General features: G+C 44.2%; 1 protein-coding gene across 8 annotated transcripts in view; it reads right to left on the bottom strand.

Annotated features, from left to right (window-relative positions):
- SHROOM2 (shroom family member 2) overlaps positions 1 to 17,147 on the bottom strand; it is a 157,969-nt gene that overhangs the window by 26,420 nt on the left and 114,402 nt on the right. For 2 of the 8 annotated variants that reach the window (XM_017509915.2, XM_037731858.1), the window contains exon 1: positions 11,784 to 12,142. The exons of 4 other annotated variants lie outside the window; for them this stretch is intronic. The gene's annotated coding sequence lies outside the window, so the exon portion shown is untranslated. Of the gene's footprint in view, positions 1 to 827; positions 833 to 11,155; positions 11,215 to 11,783; positions 12,143 to 17,147 lie in introns of those variants that run through there. 2 more of the 8 variants (XM_037731857.1, XM_037731856.1) reach the window with 2 other exon arrangements.

Below are 17,147 nucleotides of genomic sequence, written 5' to 3'. Positions count from 1 at the left end.
GGGATTGCTGGGTCAAATGGAATTTCTATTTCTCGGTCCTTGAGGAATCGCCACACTGTCTTCCACAATGGTTGAACTAATTTATACTCCCACCAACAGTGTAAAAGTGTTCCGATTTCTCCACATCCTGTCCAGCATCTGTTGTCTCCAGATTTTTTAATGATAGCCATTCTAACTGGCGTGAGATGGTATCTCAATGTTGTTTTGATTTGCATTTCTCTGATGACAAGTGATGATGAGCATTTTTTCATATGTTTGTGGGCAAAGGATATGAACAGATACTTTACAAAAGGTGAACTGTACTTCTTTAGTGTCTTCACAGACGGATAAAAAGGTCTGCTGCTTCCCTTGGGTTTTATTTGTGCTTGCAGGGACTTGGATGGCAAAAAGTAATGAAATTCAATTAGAGAGGCTGATAAATCACTTGTGGTTAAGAAGGGGAGGAACCAGAGAAGATTAAGAGAAATCCAAAGCACAGATGATCCAAATCATAGTTACAGGCACTGATTTCTCGAGGGTTAGTGCCCAGTAACAGAACCTGCCTAGATCTGGAGATTATAATGTGCGATGGCCCCTAAAGTATCAGACCCTGAGTATGCCTTCAGCACACACATTTTGGGGATCTGTTCCAGGCCTCTATTGTCCCCGTGCCTGGAGAGCCTCACTCTTGGTTCCAGAATGTGAGCCCTGGTTGCTGGACTCTCCTTCCTTGATAGGAAGGCCAGGCCTGGGCAGAGGTGGAAAACAGTAAGGGCTGGCGTGCCTGCAAATCTGTGTTTCAGGGAAAGCCCTCCAGGCAAAGTGGATGTTGAGCCAGCCCCGGGAACCTCTGCTTTACAGGAACTCCCCTCCCAAACTCCTAATTTCCGATTTTCCTACCCATGTCATTTAGATATTCAAAGCTATTCCTGAAGTTGTCATCACTGGCTTGGCATACCCGTCAAATGACATTACTCTCATCTGTGAAAATGGTAAGATGGAGTGCACCTCCCACTCCCCACTTCCACTTGCCAGCCCTTTTCCAGGCCTGGAGGGACTGATCCACATTCCTCTAGCCAGAAAGGCTTTTTGAACCCTGGGCCAGTTCATCTCTGCTAACTGTAATGATTTGAAAAGGCAGCTTGTGGAACTCCACACTGGTTCACATATGGACCACTGCTCCCAGTAGCAACTAAAAAGAGGCCAGAGAAGTTACAAAATCATAGGTTTGACAAATTCATCAGACTCCCCACACACATGTAAAAAGTGTCCCCATTCCTCTTAGTGTTCTCTTCACAGTGCTTTCAAAATGAGCAATTATACACACGTGGGTTTTAAAAATTAATATTTGTCTCATCTTCTAGACCAGGAGTTTGCAAGCTAGAAACCAAGGGCCAACTCTCCACTGTCTCCTGGTTTTATAAATGAAGTGTTATTGGAACACACATGTCCCTTATCAAAAGCTGAGGACAGCTACATGAACTCAACTCTAGAAAGTCTCAAGCCCATCACATGAGAGAAAAGACCATGGCCTCTGGGTCCTAGTGAAACTGTGTGAGGAAGGAGACTCTCACACACCTGCCCTGTGACCCCAGCCAGTCCGCCACTCCCAGAGAAACAACTCTCTCACCCAAGAGAAACAACAGAAGCCCTCATTCATGCTGGCCAAACACTGCCCATTTGCTGGTGAGTGAATCAACCAGTGGTGCTGTATTCACAGAAGGGAACACTAGCCAGTAATTTAGAAAAACTACAGACACACCACAATGAGAATGGGTCCCAGGAGCACGACCCTGAATGAAGGGTCAGCTGCCAAAGAACATACAAGCAGGGTCCAGTTTACATGAAGCTCAACAAGAGTCAACACTCACTAGAGTCACCCATCAGGGAGGGATGGTTGCGGGGCAGGGTTTCACTGGAAAGAGCACAAAGGAGCTTTCTGGAACTTACTGTTTTTTTTTTTTTTTTTTGAGACGGAGTTTCGCTCTTGTTACCCAGGCTGGAGTGCAATGGCGCAATCTCGGCTCACCGCAACCTCCGCCTCCTGGGTTCAGGCAATTCTCCTGCCTCAACCTCCCGAGTAGCTGGGATTACAGGCACGCGCCACCATGCCCAGCTAATGTTTTGTATTTTTAGTAGAGACGGGGTTTCACCATGTTGACCAGGAGGGTCTCAATGGCGCGATCTCGGCTCACCGCAACCTCCGCCTCCTGGGTTCAGGCAATTCTCCTGCCTCAACCTCCCGAGTAGCTGGGATTACAGGCACGCGCCACCATGCCCAGCTAATGTTTTGTATTTTTAGTAGAAACGGGGTTTCACCGTGTTGACCAGGAGGGTCTCGATCTCTTGACCTCGTGATCCACCCGCCTCGGCCTCCCAAAGTGCTGGGATTACAGGCTTGAGCCACCGCGCCCAGCGGAACTTACTGTTTTGATCACGAGGTGTATAAAGTAGTTATCAAAACCAGCCAGGCACAGTGGCTCATGCCGGGAGTCCCAGCAACTTGGGATTCCTAGGCCAGAGGGTTGCTTGAGGCTAGGGGTTTGAGACCAGCCTGGGCAACATAGCAAGATCTGGTACCAAAAGAAATTAAAAAAAAAAAAAAAATTAGCCAAATGTGGTGGTATGCACCTGTAGTCCCAGCTACTCAAAAAGCTGAGGCAGGAGGATCACTTGAATCCACGAGCTCAACAACGCAGTGAGCTATGATTGTGTCATTGCATGCCAGCCTGGGCAACAGAGAGAGACCTTATCTTTAAACAAACAAACAAACAAGTCCCAATAATTCCTTTGAAACTCCTTCCTTGAAACAAGTGGAGCTTGTTAGAAGTAGGCTGGACTCTGACTCCTTTTGAACAAGCAAAATATGGCAGAATTCCTATGTTCACTTCAGCACGAACTATTGTGAATAGTTCACTATTAGTTCACTATTCACAACAGCCAAGACACGGAGCCACCTAAGCAGACATTGACAGATGAGTGAATAAAATGTGTGTGCATATAGTGGAATAAAAAGACAAAAAGGAGAGAAATTTTGCCATTTATGACAACATGGATGAGCCTATGGGACATTATGCTAAGTGAAACAAGCCAGATGCAGAAGGAGAATACTACATGGTCACACTTACGTGAAAAATTTTAAACATTCAAATAGAATGAATGGTGGTTTCCAGGGGATGGGGGAAGGAGAAATAGGGAGGTGTCGGTCAGAGGGCACAAAGTTTCAATTACACAAGATGAATCAGTCCCAGGAACCTACTGCACAGCACAGCATCTCTAGTTAATAATTCTGTATTGTACATTTAAAAATTTGCTAAGAGGGTAGATCTTATCAACCACAACAACAAAAAAGAGCGTTGATAGGGTGGTAGGAAACTTTTAGAGGTGATGGATCCATTTAAGGCACTGATTGTGGTGATTATTTCACAGGCATATAGATACCTATGTCCTAATTCATCAAAGCATATGCATTAAATATGTATAGCCTTTTATATGTCAATCATACCTCAATAAATTGATTAAAAAATGTATGGCAGAAGTGCCAATGTGTGACTTCTGAGACCAGATCACACAGGCATTGCAACTTCTTCCTTCCTCTCTCCTGAGGATAACTCACAGGGGGGAAGCCAGCCACCATGTTGTGAGGACACTCAAGCAGCCCTATAGGGAGATCTATGTGGGGAGGAATTGAGGCCTCCTGCCAACAGACATATGGGTGCCCTCTTGGAAGCAGATCCTCTAGCTCCAAGCAAGCCTTTGGAAGACGGCTGTCCTGGCACATGTTGACTGCAATCTCAGCAGATGCTGAGCCACAATCACCTAGCTAATCTCCTCCCTAACCCTCAGAAAGTATATGAGATAATAAATGTTTAGTGGTGTTCAAGCCACCAAATTGGTGAATGATTTGTTATGCAGCAAGGTAACTAACACTATTATTCTACTCTTTATGCTGTAATGATCACGTGATCTTAATGATTCTCTGGCTGGCTTTTTGTTTTCAATGTATACAAAGGGAATTTTGAGGAGGATGCGGCAGACCAGAAATAAAACTCATAAACACATCAAGGTATCTGCTTCTAAAAATTTGATATGGACACAATTGGTACCCTAGCTGGATTTCATGCCACGATTCCCAACAATGGCTTATAGTACATTAGCTGACTTTTTTTTTATTACTATATTCCTTTAGATTAAAAGAGAAAAAAATCATATCTGAATCTCTCTGATAAATACTATCTTATTGTGGCAGACTTTTTCATTCATGTCAATAATAGTTTTAGAGGCATCTGGGTTGTATAATACTTATTAGGTATGATCTATTATTGACAAAAGCTTAAAGCTACTAAGGTCTGGGCAGAGGTAACAAGCAATGTATGAATTTGGGTTCACCTTACACCTATTCCCTATATCTACATGCTCTTCGGAGCCACAAATGTGTGTGTGAATTTCTAGACATCTAGGATGGATCTAGGAGGTGTTCATATTACCCAACACTTTCACCTGTATTCTTTTCACCTCCACAACTCTATCAGGGTATTATAGACCAAAAAACTCAGTGAGTTGAGAGGTACTGTCTGATGACTTGTAGTGAGTTGAAATGTACTGTGTGATGGGTTGTAGTGAGTTGTCTGTCTGATGGGTTGTAGTGAGTTGAGATGTCCATCTGATGAGTTGTAGGGATTTGAAATGTACTCTGATGAGTTGTAATGAGGTGAGATATACTGTCTGATGAGCTGTAGTGAGTTGAGATTGATGAGTTGTAGTGAGTTGTGTGATCAGTTGTAGTGATTTGAGATGTCTGATGAGTTGTAAGTTGAGATGCACTCTCTGATGAGTTGTAGTGAGTTGAGATGTACTCTCTGATGAGTTGTAGTGAGTTGAGATGTACTCTCTAATGAGTTGTAGTGAGTTGAGATGTACTCTCTGATGAGTTGTAGTGAGTTGAGATATACTACCTGATGAGCTGTAGTGATTTGAGATGTCTGTCTGATGGGTTGTAGTAATTTGAGATGTCTGTCTGATGGGTTGTAGTGAGTTGAGATATACCGTCTGACGAGTTGTAGTGAGTTGAGATGTACTCTCTGATGAGTTGCAGTGAACTGAGATGCCCTGCCCTACCTGTGCATGCCTGGTGGTTCCCAAATCTCTGTTTTGATTTGCACTCTTTGGGACTCTCCCCAAGGAAACCATACCTGTTCTGAGGACCCAGTGAAATGCAACCTCCTCCATGAAACATTTCCTGGACCCGTTGACACAGATATGCCTCTCTTCTCTGAACTTGCACAGTACTGAGTCTCCACCTGTTGATCCCCAGACAGCACTTCACCATTCTGTGGTATTTTCATTTAGTATCTCTCCTCCTGGCTAGAATGACTGTGCCCACTCCTGCCTCATCTACCTCTGTCCAACACAATGCCTGGCACAAAGCAGGCTGCAGCGAAAGCTCGCTGAGTCAACAGGAAAGAAGGAACGAAGAAACAAAGGAAGGGAGGAGGGAAGAGAGAGGAAAGGCACAGAAAGCAAAGCAGGCAGCCTGATGCACTCGGGCCTTCTAACTCCCGTGCTCCTGAGCCATTTACATTTATGCTACAGTCTGAATGCCTGTGTCATGCCTCCCAAATCCATAAGTTGAAATCCTAACCCCAATGGGATGGGATTAAGAGGTGGGGTCTTTGGAAGGTGATGCAGTCAGGAGGGTGAAGTCCTCATGAATGGATTAGTACCCTTATAGGAAGCACTCAAGGATGGCATGGTGGCTTATGCCTGTAATCCCAGCACTTTGGGAGGCCAAGGTGGGAGGATTGCCTGAAGCCAGGAGTTTGAGACCCTCCTGGCCAACATAGTGAGTCTCCATCTCCACAAAAACAAACAAAATTAGCCAGGCATGGTGGTACGTACTTGAAGTCCCAGCTACTCAGGAAGCTGAGGTGGGAAGATTGCTTGAGCCTAGGAGTTTGGGAGTTTGAGGCTGCAGTGAGCTGTGATTGCGCCACTGCACTCCAGCCTGGGGTGACAGAAGCAGACTGTCTCATAAAAAGAAAAGATATGTGAGAGAGCTTGCTTCCTCCCTCTGCTCGCCCTCATATGAGGACACAGGTAGAAGGTGCCATCTGTGAACCAGGAAGAGAACCTTCACCAGGAAACCACAGGCCAGCACCTTGACCTTGGACTACCAGCCTCCAGAAGAACGGTGGGCAATAAATGTCTGTTGTTGAAGCCTCCCGGTCTATGGTAATTTGTTTTAGCAGCGTAAACTGGCTAGGACAATTTCTAGATTATCTTCCCTATTAATAGAGGACAAACTCCTCCGAGGAAGGTTCTATCTGTGCCTGATTCAACTTTGCATGAAGCGCAGTGCCCGACCTTGAGAATGCTAATTGTTAACCAGGAAGATAATACACTGATGTCACCTGAAGACCTTTTCCACAGAGACTGCAGTTCTTCTTATCCTAGCGGTGATTAAAACATAGGGGCAAACAGACAAACAAAACCCTTAGACTTCCAGTGTGCTGAAGCTGAAGGGTCTAGGAAAGGATTCCATCCTAAATGGGAGGTAGACAGCCCCAGCTCCACTCCAGAGCCATGTCCCAACTCTCCTCTTCCACTGTAATGTCACATTTCCACAATTACTACAGATTCTGGTAGGCTCACTTGCCCATTAAGAGCAATATGAGGCCGCTAAGGTTTTTCACAAAATAATGACTGTAATAACAATATTAACTGGTGAGTGAGAAGCTCCTTGGTGTTCAGAACGTGTTTCTACATATGTGTATGTGGTCCCTACTTACTTTAATCTATGTACACCCTAAATGATGAAATCATTAGAAATGGCGCATGCAGGAAAACACACAATTTGAGCATCAAAATGAACACCACATCACAGTGAAAGCAAATGTAAACAAAAAGCAGAAAGGCACAAGCAGCGGCAGGCACCCACGTGTGCAGAGCAGACCAGACCCCAGAATGTACAGAGGTCCTACGGCTGTGCGTCCAATAGGACCACGAGTTTCCCATCAACCAGGGCAAAGTAAGGGAGCCATGATGAGTTAGGGTTCTTGGAAAGCTGGGCACTTAATTCTTCCAGAGACAATTCTCCTACCAGCCTTCTGAGATGGAAGTCTACACCTCCTAGGGAATTCATGCTGACAGCTCCTAGTGGTCACACCTGCTGTGGCACACATGGTAACGAGACCAATAATAGCAATGCACAACTACCAGAAGCCAGTAGCCACCAAAAGGCAGAACTGGCCACACAGAGGCTCCAGGTGCAAGTGCGACAACACTAAAATTCAACACACTTGTATGTCAAAAAAGCTGAACCACCACTAACATCTGGAAGGCACACAGCACACAGCAGGGATGTATCTGCAATCTAAATGACAATAATCAAAAAAGGGCTCATCTTCAGTAGGAAAATGAGCATGTACTGAAGAGTCATGTACAAAAGAAAAAAGACAAATGGCTAGCCAGTACGTCAAAAAAGTCTGACTTTGCTAGCCCCTGAAGAAATGCAAGTTAAAAATGAAATAACGTTTTTGCCTACCAAACCACAGAATTTAAAACATGTCTAATATTGACAAAGTTTTGGGGGAAGTAGGACTGTCCCGGGCAATCGGTGTCTAGAGTGTAAATAGTAAGCACACATTTTTGGAGGGCAACGTGGTGATATTTGCTAAATGCCTCCCTAGCAACTCCACGTCTAGAATTTTATCCTAAGGAAATCAACGTGGAAGAGCGCAAGTATTTCATACAGATAGCTGCAGTATTATTTACAATTGTCAAACATCAAAAGCAGCCCTGAATCTACACAGTATGGCAACAGGGTTGTTGTATTTTAGAATGTCATGCACCATACACATGCAAGTTACAGAAAAAGGCAGCTTACATACAACATGTATAATATAACTGCATGTGTAAAGATACATATTTGCAAGGACTTCAAAGCAGATACACTTCCATGTTCTACAGTGGAGACTCTGGGTCATAGGATCGAGGGTGATTTGTAATATCTGCCACCCAGAAATTCTATATTTTTTTTTAGAAACAGTGTCTTGCTCTGTCGCCCAAGCTGGAATGCAACGGTGTAATCTCAGCTCACTGCAACCTCCGCCTCTCAGGTTCTGGCAATTTTCCTGCCTCAGCCTCCCGAGTAGATGGGATTACAGGCGCACCCCACTATGCCCGGCTAATTTGTTTGTATTTTAGTAGAGACGGGGTTTCGCTGTGTTGCTCAGGCTGGTCTTGAACTCCTGAGCTAAGGCAATCCACCTGCCTTGACCTCCCAAAGTGCTAAGATTACAGGTGTGAGCCACTGCACCTGGCCGATAATGTCTATATATCTTAATAAAATGGTTTTAATTAGCAAAATTGATTTTTAAAATAGGAAATGTTAATAAAACTGTATATCCCAGCCTAGAAAGCTGTAATCCCAGATTAGTATAAATACTCATTCTCAAAAACATATGTGAAGCTTACAAAATCAGGAGTAATTTTGAATTTTGAGTGGCCCTGTGGCAAGATATATTAAAAACTAGTTAGAATAGCTTTGTAATTAAGAGAAAATCTCAATCTTCCTTCTATCACAATTGCATTGACCTAAAATTGTGGAAACTTCCCATCTCAGATTATTGCCTGCCTATCATCTAACTCAGCTGAACCAGAATCAGAAACGGATTGTTTACCTAATAGACTTCAGATATTTGTTGTACATGACAATTACTTGATATGCATAATCACTATAGAAAATGTGTGTAGTAAATATATGTGTATGGGTACACACACACACACAATTGTATAAATATTGAAAATTTTCTGAGAATTTCTAGTTTTTCCACCCTTAATGGCCTCCAAGTACATTTAAGGATCCCCAGCTAGAGTTTTTAACAGAATAATTTTATAACAAATTTCATGCAAGTTATACCCAAGAACACCTTGTCAGCAAGTGGCTTTATGTGGCATCACCACAAGAAGTCCGAAGTAGGTTTAGCTGTCAAGGGCACTCCCATCAACAAACCCCTGTTGGCAGGAAATTGAGTTTGCTGACAGAGCTGATTTTTTTGTAAATGGATATCGAAGCTATTACACGTGTGTGTATCTCACATATATTCATATGCTTTTGTTCCTGGAAATAATGACGGTAAATGAGCAAAACAGCACATCCACAAATCACCCCACAGAGTTGGAAATATGACTGAAGGGAAATCTGAATCCCTGGCTTCTCTCCCTAAGAACTAAAAATGACTATAGCTGGAAGGGACCTTGGAAATAATTTGATCTTCAAGATCAAGGTTATGGTAAAAATAAAAAATAAATAATTTAAAAATGCTAAATAATTTAATCTGTGCTCCTTGTTTTATGGATGAAGATACAGAGGGTCAGAATGGTCAGGCAGCTTTGAAAGCCATGCCAACGCAGGCTGAGGAGCACACATGCCATCTCTACCTCGTTAATGGATTTCTGTACTTTACCCCCTGAAGTCCAAACTGAAATTCCTTCTCACTGCACCTGCAGCACACTGGATAAGGGATGTGAAAATTACTAAGAGAATAACCGGGAATTCTTGGGCCAGTTCTACATTCAGCCTTACCTGGAGGACCTCGACCCATTAGTTCACAGAAGCCCACCAGACTGAAAATCAGCTGTGCTGCCCCACGAGGCTCTTCACTAAGTGGCTGTGAGAATCCAGTCACCCTACCTCCAGTTTGCTTCATTATGAAATCAAGATGGTACCCGCATAGTAGGACCCAAGGTATACATGTGAAGAGGCACTGTGAACTTTCAGGAATTTTAAAAAAGGTGTCTGCAAATATATTTTAAAGATGAGCAAGTAAATAACTCTAGGACCTCTTCAGACATCCAGGGATGTCTACAAGCCTTCCAGAAATGACCTGTCTTACCTGCTCTAGGAAATGTCAGCTGAAAATCAATGCCCAAGGACAGGGGAAAGATGGGTGGACACAAGACGCCAGTTTCTTTCCACTGCTCCCCCACCCTCATCTTCTTAAAAATGTAATGCATATGAGAGGTAAAAAAATTAAAGGTGGTGTAAGGCAAATGTATTCCAAGGGCCACATAAAATATTCCCTTCTTTCCTCAACCTCCAAAATTCATAGGTGGATTCTGGTAGAGCAGCCAGCCCATGCAAAACAAGCAACATTCTGCGTGCATTCACCAGGGTGATTTGTCCCCCTGGCTGCGCAATAGAGCCTTTTGCAGCCTATATGCTTGACACCAACATGTATGGTTATTCCTAGCCCTCTGCAAAAAACCACTTTTGTGTGTGTTGTTCATGCCTCTGTAGATGAGAATTCCCCTGCAAATTTTTCCTTAAGAGGTATGGTGTTGGTTTGGGGCGGGGGGTGAGGGAGGCAGAGAAACAGAAAGGGACATAGTATAAAATGTTTTTGTTACTATGTATGACAAAAGAAATAAATGTGCCTCTACCACCCATGCAATACTTTTCTGCAATAATAAAAAATACTTGTAGAGCATGACCTCAAAGGTCGTAATTTGTAATGAAAAGAAATATGCCAACCATTCATCAACTTGATATCAAATCTTCAGTTTTTTATATGATACATTAAAATATTATTTTCCATTCATTTTATAAATTTTAAGACCATCTACAAGGCAGTGGGCTGTTTAGTTGTAAGTGCTAGCCAGGTAGATTTCCAAAAACGTTTCTTCAAACTCCTTTGCCTTTTTACCTTTCAACTAACACAACAGCTAAAAACATGCATTTCAAAATGACACCTACTCGTGTGAGTCAGTTAACGCAGACCAAAGAGAGAGCCTGTGTGTGCACACATATTTATACATCAATTTCCCTGTGAAAATGGCATCGACGCTCTGCACACACAAAAGCTTCCTTTAGTCAAGCAAAGGCATTTCAACCATTTAGAAATATAGCCAAAACTAATCATCTCTTTCTTTTATCACAACATAAAAGGGGGGGAACACATGTATAGTAAAACCCTTCAACTGTCACAATCAAGCCAAAGAACAAAATAAAATAACTGGAAAATGCCAAGAACCATGGTGATTCCATTCTATTTAAATTATCTCACTGCAATTAGCAGGCTATGCGAGAATGCACTCAGGGTGCATTTCTCATGACTAAACATGCACACCTGATTTCGCCGCTTTTTTTTTTTTCATGTGGATGTAGCTGACTCACCATTTTTTCTCAAGGTCCATATTCAACGTCTGAGTAGTGGGAATGCCTGTTTCTTACTGCTATTGAAAAAGAAAAGGCAAACAAGGCAGGCAGATCTTCATGCGACGCTGGAGTCCTCCAGCCAGCTCCCTCGGGGAACTCATCTGCAGAACTCACACGGAGCAAGGGTCCCACATACCGAGGGCTGCAGTCCCATCAGTGCAGATGACGGCTCTACGAATTCCAGCCTAGAACACGGTGTTAAGAGCACTGCCTTCCAGTTCCAGTGTGCTTGCAGCTAACTGTGAATCCCAAAGCTGCAAAAATTGCATGCATCCACAGGCACACATGCAGCACCAGCAAGCGTGCCCTTGCACATACGTGCACGCCTGCAGAGCTCGAGCCAGAATCTGCACCCTGATTTGCATTATTTCTCATCTTCAGGCAGAACAATAAACAATGAGAACACATTCGCCTACCTCGCCAGATCTTACCCACAGCATTGTGAGCTGACAAGCAACCTGCCCTTCAAGACAGCAGAACAAAAGAGCCACTGGGAACTACAAACCCCTAACAAACCACGCAGGCGTCCTGAAACCAGTCCCATCTGGGATGAACTGCCCCGAGAGCAAAGGCAGGGGTCCCTTACCCGGCTCTGCTTAACCGCGCTGGATGGGAGCTCCCCCAGCTGTGAAGGCAGCAATGTGCTTCAGGGACCCAGAGCCTGCCTCTGCTGCAGCCCTCCTCCTGCCTACTGAATGGAGTCTTAAAGCCAAGCTCACAACAGCTGGCCTGTCTGTGCCTGCTGTCTTGTTGATGGGCAAGCTCACGCAGGCTCCATCAACCTTCACCTCCACGGCTCAAGACTCCGTGTGCATTTCCCATCACTTCATCAGCAATTCCTCATAGTGGGGACGTTCCCAACATTTCAGTGCTTAAACCCCAAAAGTCTTGTACTTTAAAACCCCAAAAGGCTTGGGGGGCAGTCTTCCTTTACATCGCGCGCGCGCGCGCGTGTGCGTGTGCGCGTGTGTGTGTGTGTGTGTGTGTGTTTAGAGACAGGGTCTTGCTCTGTCTCCCAGGCTGGAGTGCAGTGGTTCGATCACAGCTCACTGTAGCTTCCAACTCCTGGGCTCAAGTGATCTTCCTGCCTCAGTCTCCCAAAGTGCTGGGATTACAGGTATGAGCTACTGTGCCCAGCACTTATTATATTTTAATGGGGAAATATAGAAAGCCTAATGCACTGATGCTACAGATTTCTCTACTTAATGATGCTAGATAATCCTATAACATATGTGGCACACAGTTCAACTCCACAACCATAAGGAGGCAAAAGAAAACATTCAACAGCCTATTCTATGTCCATATGTTCTTGGGTTGATTACACACTCATCAGGAATGTAACCCATCAAGCAACGAACAAGTGTTTCCGGAAGTCTGTGTGTAAGGCACTCAGGGAAGAAGACAAAGGCAGGCTAGCCCTGACTTTCTCAATTCACCATTTTACAATGATCTGTATTTAAAGTCCCTGCACCCCACCTCCCTCCTAACACAGCCCCAGACCTCCAGGAAGCAGCGTCGCCAGCTGCTATGCCTCACAGCCCTATCCCACCCTCCCGCATCCTGGGCTTAGCCACCAGGACGGAATTTCTCTTTCCAATCTGCTCCTGTCAACCTCTTCTACATTCATAGCAATTACTTCCAACTCTTGCTCATTTCTCCAAATAACATATGCTGCTTTGCAGCTTTTACTGTATCACTGCTATTTTAGATTTTTTCCCCCCATATCGACACTTGATCTTAGGCACTATGCTGATTCATTAATGTTATATCCCTTAAGCATGTAAATAAGCCTGAGAGCAAGGTTGCTCTGCACATCCCCATTATCCAGGGCCATGAGGTCAGCAAGCTTGGGGGGCCTGACACACTTACACTGAGAAGCAGAATGAGGATTCAAGCCTGTGTCTTCCACTCCAAAGCCAATGTTCTTTCCAGTACTTTTCATCTTCGTGTATTACTTTACCAAGTACATGCTCCTGTCTTTAAGAGAGGGTGCCACTCACCCCGGGCCATCTCCATTTCCCAAATGCTCAACATATACTGCCAGGCCACACAGGGGACAGGAATCCACTGATGGCTGATTAAATACTTTATTATAGGGCTGGGTGTGGTGGCTCATGCCTATAATCCCAGCACTTTTGGGAGGCTGAGGCGGGAGGATTGCTTGAGCCCAGGAGTTGCAGACCAGCCTGGGTAACATGACAAGACATCATTTCTACACAAAAATTAAAAAAAAAAAAAATTTTCATTATATTTCAGTCCCTACAAGGTGTGTTCCTAATACTTACAAACTGAGTAACTAAAAATGCATTGTAAGAATAAAATTTTAATTATACATTTATTTATTTTAATTTTTGTAGAGACACGGTCTTGCTATTTTTGTTGTTGTTTTTGTTTTTGAGATGGAGTTTCACTCTGTCATCCAGGCTGGAGTGAGGTGGCGTGATCTCAGCTCACTGCAACCTCTGCCTCCCAGGTTCAAGCGATTCACCTGCCTCAGCCTCCTGAGTAGCTTAGATTACAGGTATATACCACCATGCCCAGCTAATTTTTGTATTTTTAGTAAAGACGGGGTTTCGCCATGTTGGTCAGGCTGGTCTCGAACTCCTGACCTCAGGTGATCCACCTGCCTTGGCCTCCCAAAGTGCTGAGATTACAGGCATGAGCCACCACACCCAGTCAGGGTCTTGCTATGTTGCTCAGGCTGATCTCAAGCTCCTGGCTTCAAGTGATCCTCCTGCCTCGACCTCCCAAAATGCTTGGATTACAAGCATGAGCCACTGCACCTGGCCGGCATCTCATTTTAGAATGAGTTTAGATTTACTAAAAAATTGCAACAGCAGGGTAAGAGCTCCCATCTGCCCTCTACCCACTTCCCCCTATTATTAATATCTGGCATTACCATGGGGTATGTTTGTCATAGTTAATGAATCAACATTGGTACATTAATATTAACTAAAGGTCACATGTTATTCCAATTTTTTTATTCAATGTCCTCTTTCTATCCTTGAACCTCATCCAGGTACTGCATCACACTCAGGAATGCTTCTTCCAGCTCTTGCTGCGAGGGTGCTACAGCTTTAGACTGAACATTTGTGACTTCTACCCCAAAATTCCTATGTTGAAACATAACCTCCAGGTGGTGGTGTTAGGAGGTGGGGCCTCTAGGAGGTAATTAAGTCATAAGGAAGGGGCCCTCATGAATGGGATTAGTGCCCTTATAAAAGGGACCCCTGCTGCTTATAAGTCATATCATATTAGGTATTTTATTATAGCAACTTGAATAGGCTGCGATCATTTCTCAGGCTTTCCTTGTTTTTGATGCCCTTCACAGTTTTGAAGAGGTCCATTCTGGCATTTTGTAGCATATCCCTCAACTGGGAACTGTCTGATGCATTTTTATGATAAGCCTGGGACTTCTGGGGAGATAACATGGAAGTGAAGTGCCACTGTCATCCTATGATATCGAGGGTGCATGCCGTCAGCATGACTTACCTGTCAATGTGGACCCCGATGACTTGGTGAAGTTGTTTTGTGTTTGGTGATTGTTTTGTGTTTCACTGTGGTCAATGAGACTCACACACACACACAGCCATGATCATGCATGCCATCCACAATGCTTGATTTCGATTCTAAGAGCTAGCATGGAAACGAACACACAAAAATTTAAACTGGAAAAGAGGACAGACACCATGATCACTTGGTGAAGCTGGTATAAGCTGGCTTCTCCAGTGTGATGTTCCTCTCCCTGGTGCCCCTGGCCACACTGTCTCTTTGGAGGGAGCTTACTGTAGGTAGCCCACACTGAGCGTGGGGAGCCGTGCCCCACCTCCTTAAGGGCAGAGGAGCTACACAAACAATTTACAATTTTCTGCACAGCAGATTTCTCTATTCCTCATTTGTTAATTTATTCAACCATTCTGTGTATCACTCTGGGCTGTGGATTCATTTTATATATTGGGTTATAATGATCCACTACTACTTAATTTTGCTGCTTAAACTGTTCTTCCTTTGGTCACCATTGGCTCCTGTGTCCCAACGACATACCTACACAGTTGTCACTGCTGGGTTTACTTAGGGGTGTATCTGAGCACTTCCTTATTTTCTGGCACTTTAAGATACTCCAGGCTCATCTTGTATAGTCCCAGTCCCAAGCCTAGACTCAGCCATTCCTCTGAGGAGCCCTGGTTCCTTTTATTGGAGAAGAGTGTTAGAAAACAAGATGTGCATGCTGGCTGTGCACTAGGAATCCTGTTTTTTTGTTTTTGCTTTTTTTTGAGAGAGAGGCTCATTGTCACCCAGGCTGGAGTGCAGTGGCACCATCACTGCAGCCTTCACCTCTTGGGCTCAAGCGATCCTCCCAATCCAGCCTCCCAAATAACTGGGACTACAGGGGCACCACCATGCCCAGCTAAAGTTTTTTTTTTAAGAAATGGGGTCTCACTGTGTTGCCCAGGCTGGTATCGAACTCCTGGGCTCAAGCAATCCTCTCAGCCTCCCAAAGTGCTGGGATTATAGGCATGAGCTCCTGCACTTGGCTAGGAATCCATTCTTAAAGGAGACTCTCCATGAGTTACTTCTAAATAAAAAAGCACATTTATAATATTAAAGTTTATAATGTGGCTTTTCAGATATCCATGTTTCTTAGAGAGAGGCATAATTATCAGGGCTTATAAGATGCTCAAATCTTTTCATAGATTGTACAGTATTAATACTTTTAAGATTTAAAATAATAATCATTGTAATAAAATGCACACAAATCTGCTTTTAATTGACACAAAGCATGTGTGCCCTTGAAAAATCTCACAAATAAAAAAAGAACAGAATGAAATCACCACCCTAGTACCCTTATGTTCCCAAAGAATTTCCTCCTCACCTCTTAAGACAATCTTGGTGAAACCTTGAACTTTTCTGAGTCACTTTCCATGAACTGAGTTGCATGCCGAGCCCATGTGGTCCAAGGACAACCTTCCCTGATCCAGGTTATCACTACCAAGTCAGAGACGCTGGTGCTACAGCATCCTACATGCTCCTGCATTCTTGGGCTACGAACAAGCCACAGCTTCCTCTACTTGGACAAAGCAAACTTCCCCAAGTTAACCACACCAGAGATGGGGAGATGGATATCATGTTGCAAGATAATCATGAACTACTACCAAGAAGTCTCTTTGAAAACATCAAGACAGACCACCACTGGGTTCCGTGCTCCCTGTCCTGAGCATAGTCATGTAAGCATCCCTTACATCCCTCCACTAAGCCCAGCACAGTCGGCAAGCAAACCTTTGTGTAAAGGACCAGATGGCAGATATTTTCAGCTCTAGGAGCCATCTGATCTGTTGCAATGACTCAACTCTCTGCCATCATACAGTGAAAGCAGCCACAGGCAGTCTGTGAGCAAATGGATGTGGCTGCATGCCAATAAAACTTTATTTTAAAAAACAGACAGGGGGCCAGAGTTGGCCTGTGGACCATAGTTTGCTAACCCCTCACTAAAGCAATGGTTACACAACCCTTTCTTCTACTGAGTCATCAACATCTGCTTCCCTAGAACTTGAAACCAGTGAGTCTAGGGGTGCTTTATCATATTCTTCCGAGCAGAGAAGAAAGCTGCTCTGCTCCCCCAAGAACTTGTTTCCAAGTGACCCTGACCTAGACCGCTCAACCTTTCACCATCTGACACCACTTGATTTGGGTGAGCTGCTTGAGAGTGCCTCACAAACCATGAGACCCAAACTCTGCAGATGAGTCCGGAAGTGATCTGAGAAAGGATGGGATTTGCTTAGGAGAAGGAGAGCTGGGAGGGAGCTCTGGTACATACAGTAGGCAAACACAGAATGGAAAGGGGTGTGGCAGCATGGAGACTTTCTATTCAGAGACACAGCCTGTGTCAGTCCGACTCCAGTTCTGCTCAGGGAGCCACAGATAAAACTACCTGTGCCTGGTAAATAGGAAG

Source organism: Cebus imitator, unplaced genomic scaffold (assembly GCF_001604975.1).
Source record: "Cebus imitator isolate Cc_AM_T3 unplaced genomic scaffold, Cebus_imitator-1.0 Scaffold426, whole genome shotgun sequence".
In the NCBI taxonomy this organism is placed as follows: Eukaryota; Metazoa; Chordata; class Mammalia; order Primates; family Cebidae; genus Cebus; species Cebus imitator.
The sequence above is the reverse complement of the archived record's forward strand: the minus strand, read 5'-3'. Positions and strand labels throughout refer to the sequence as shown.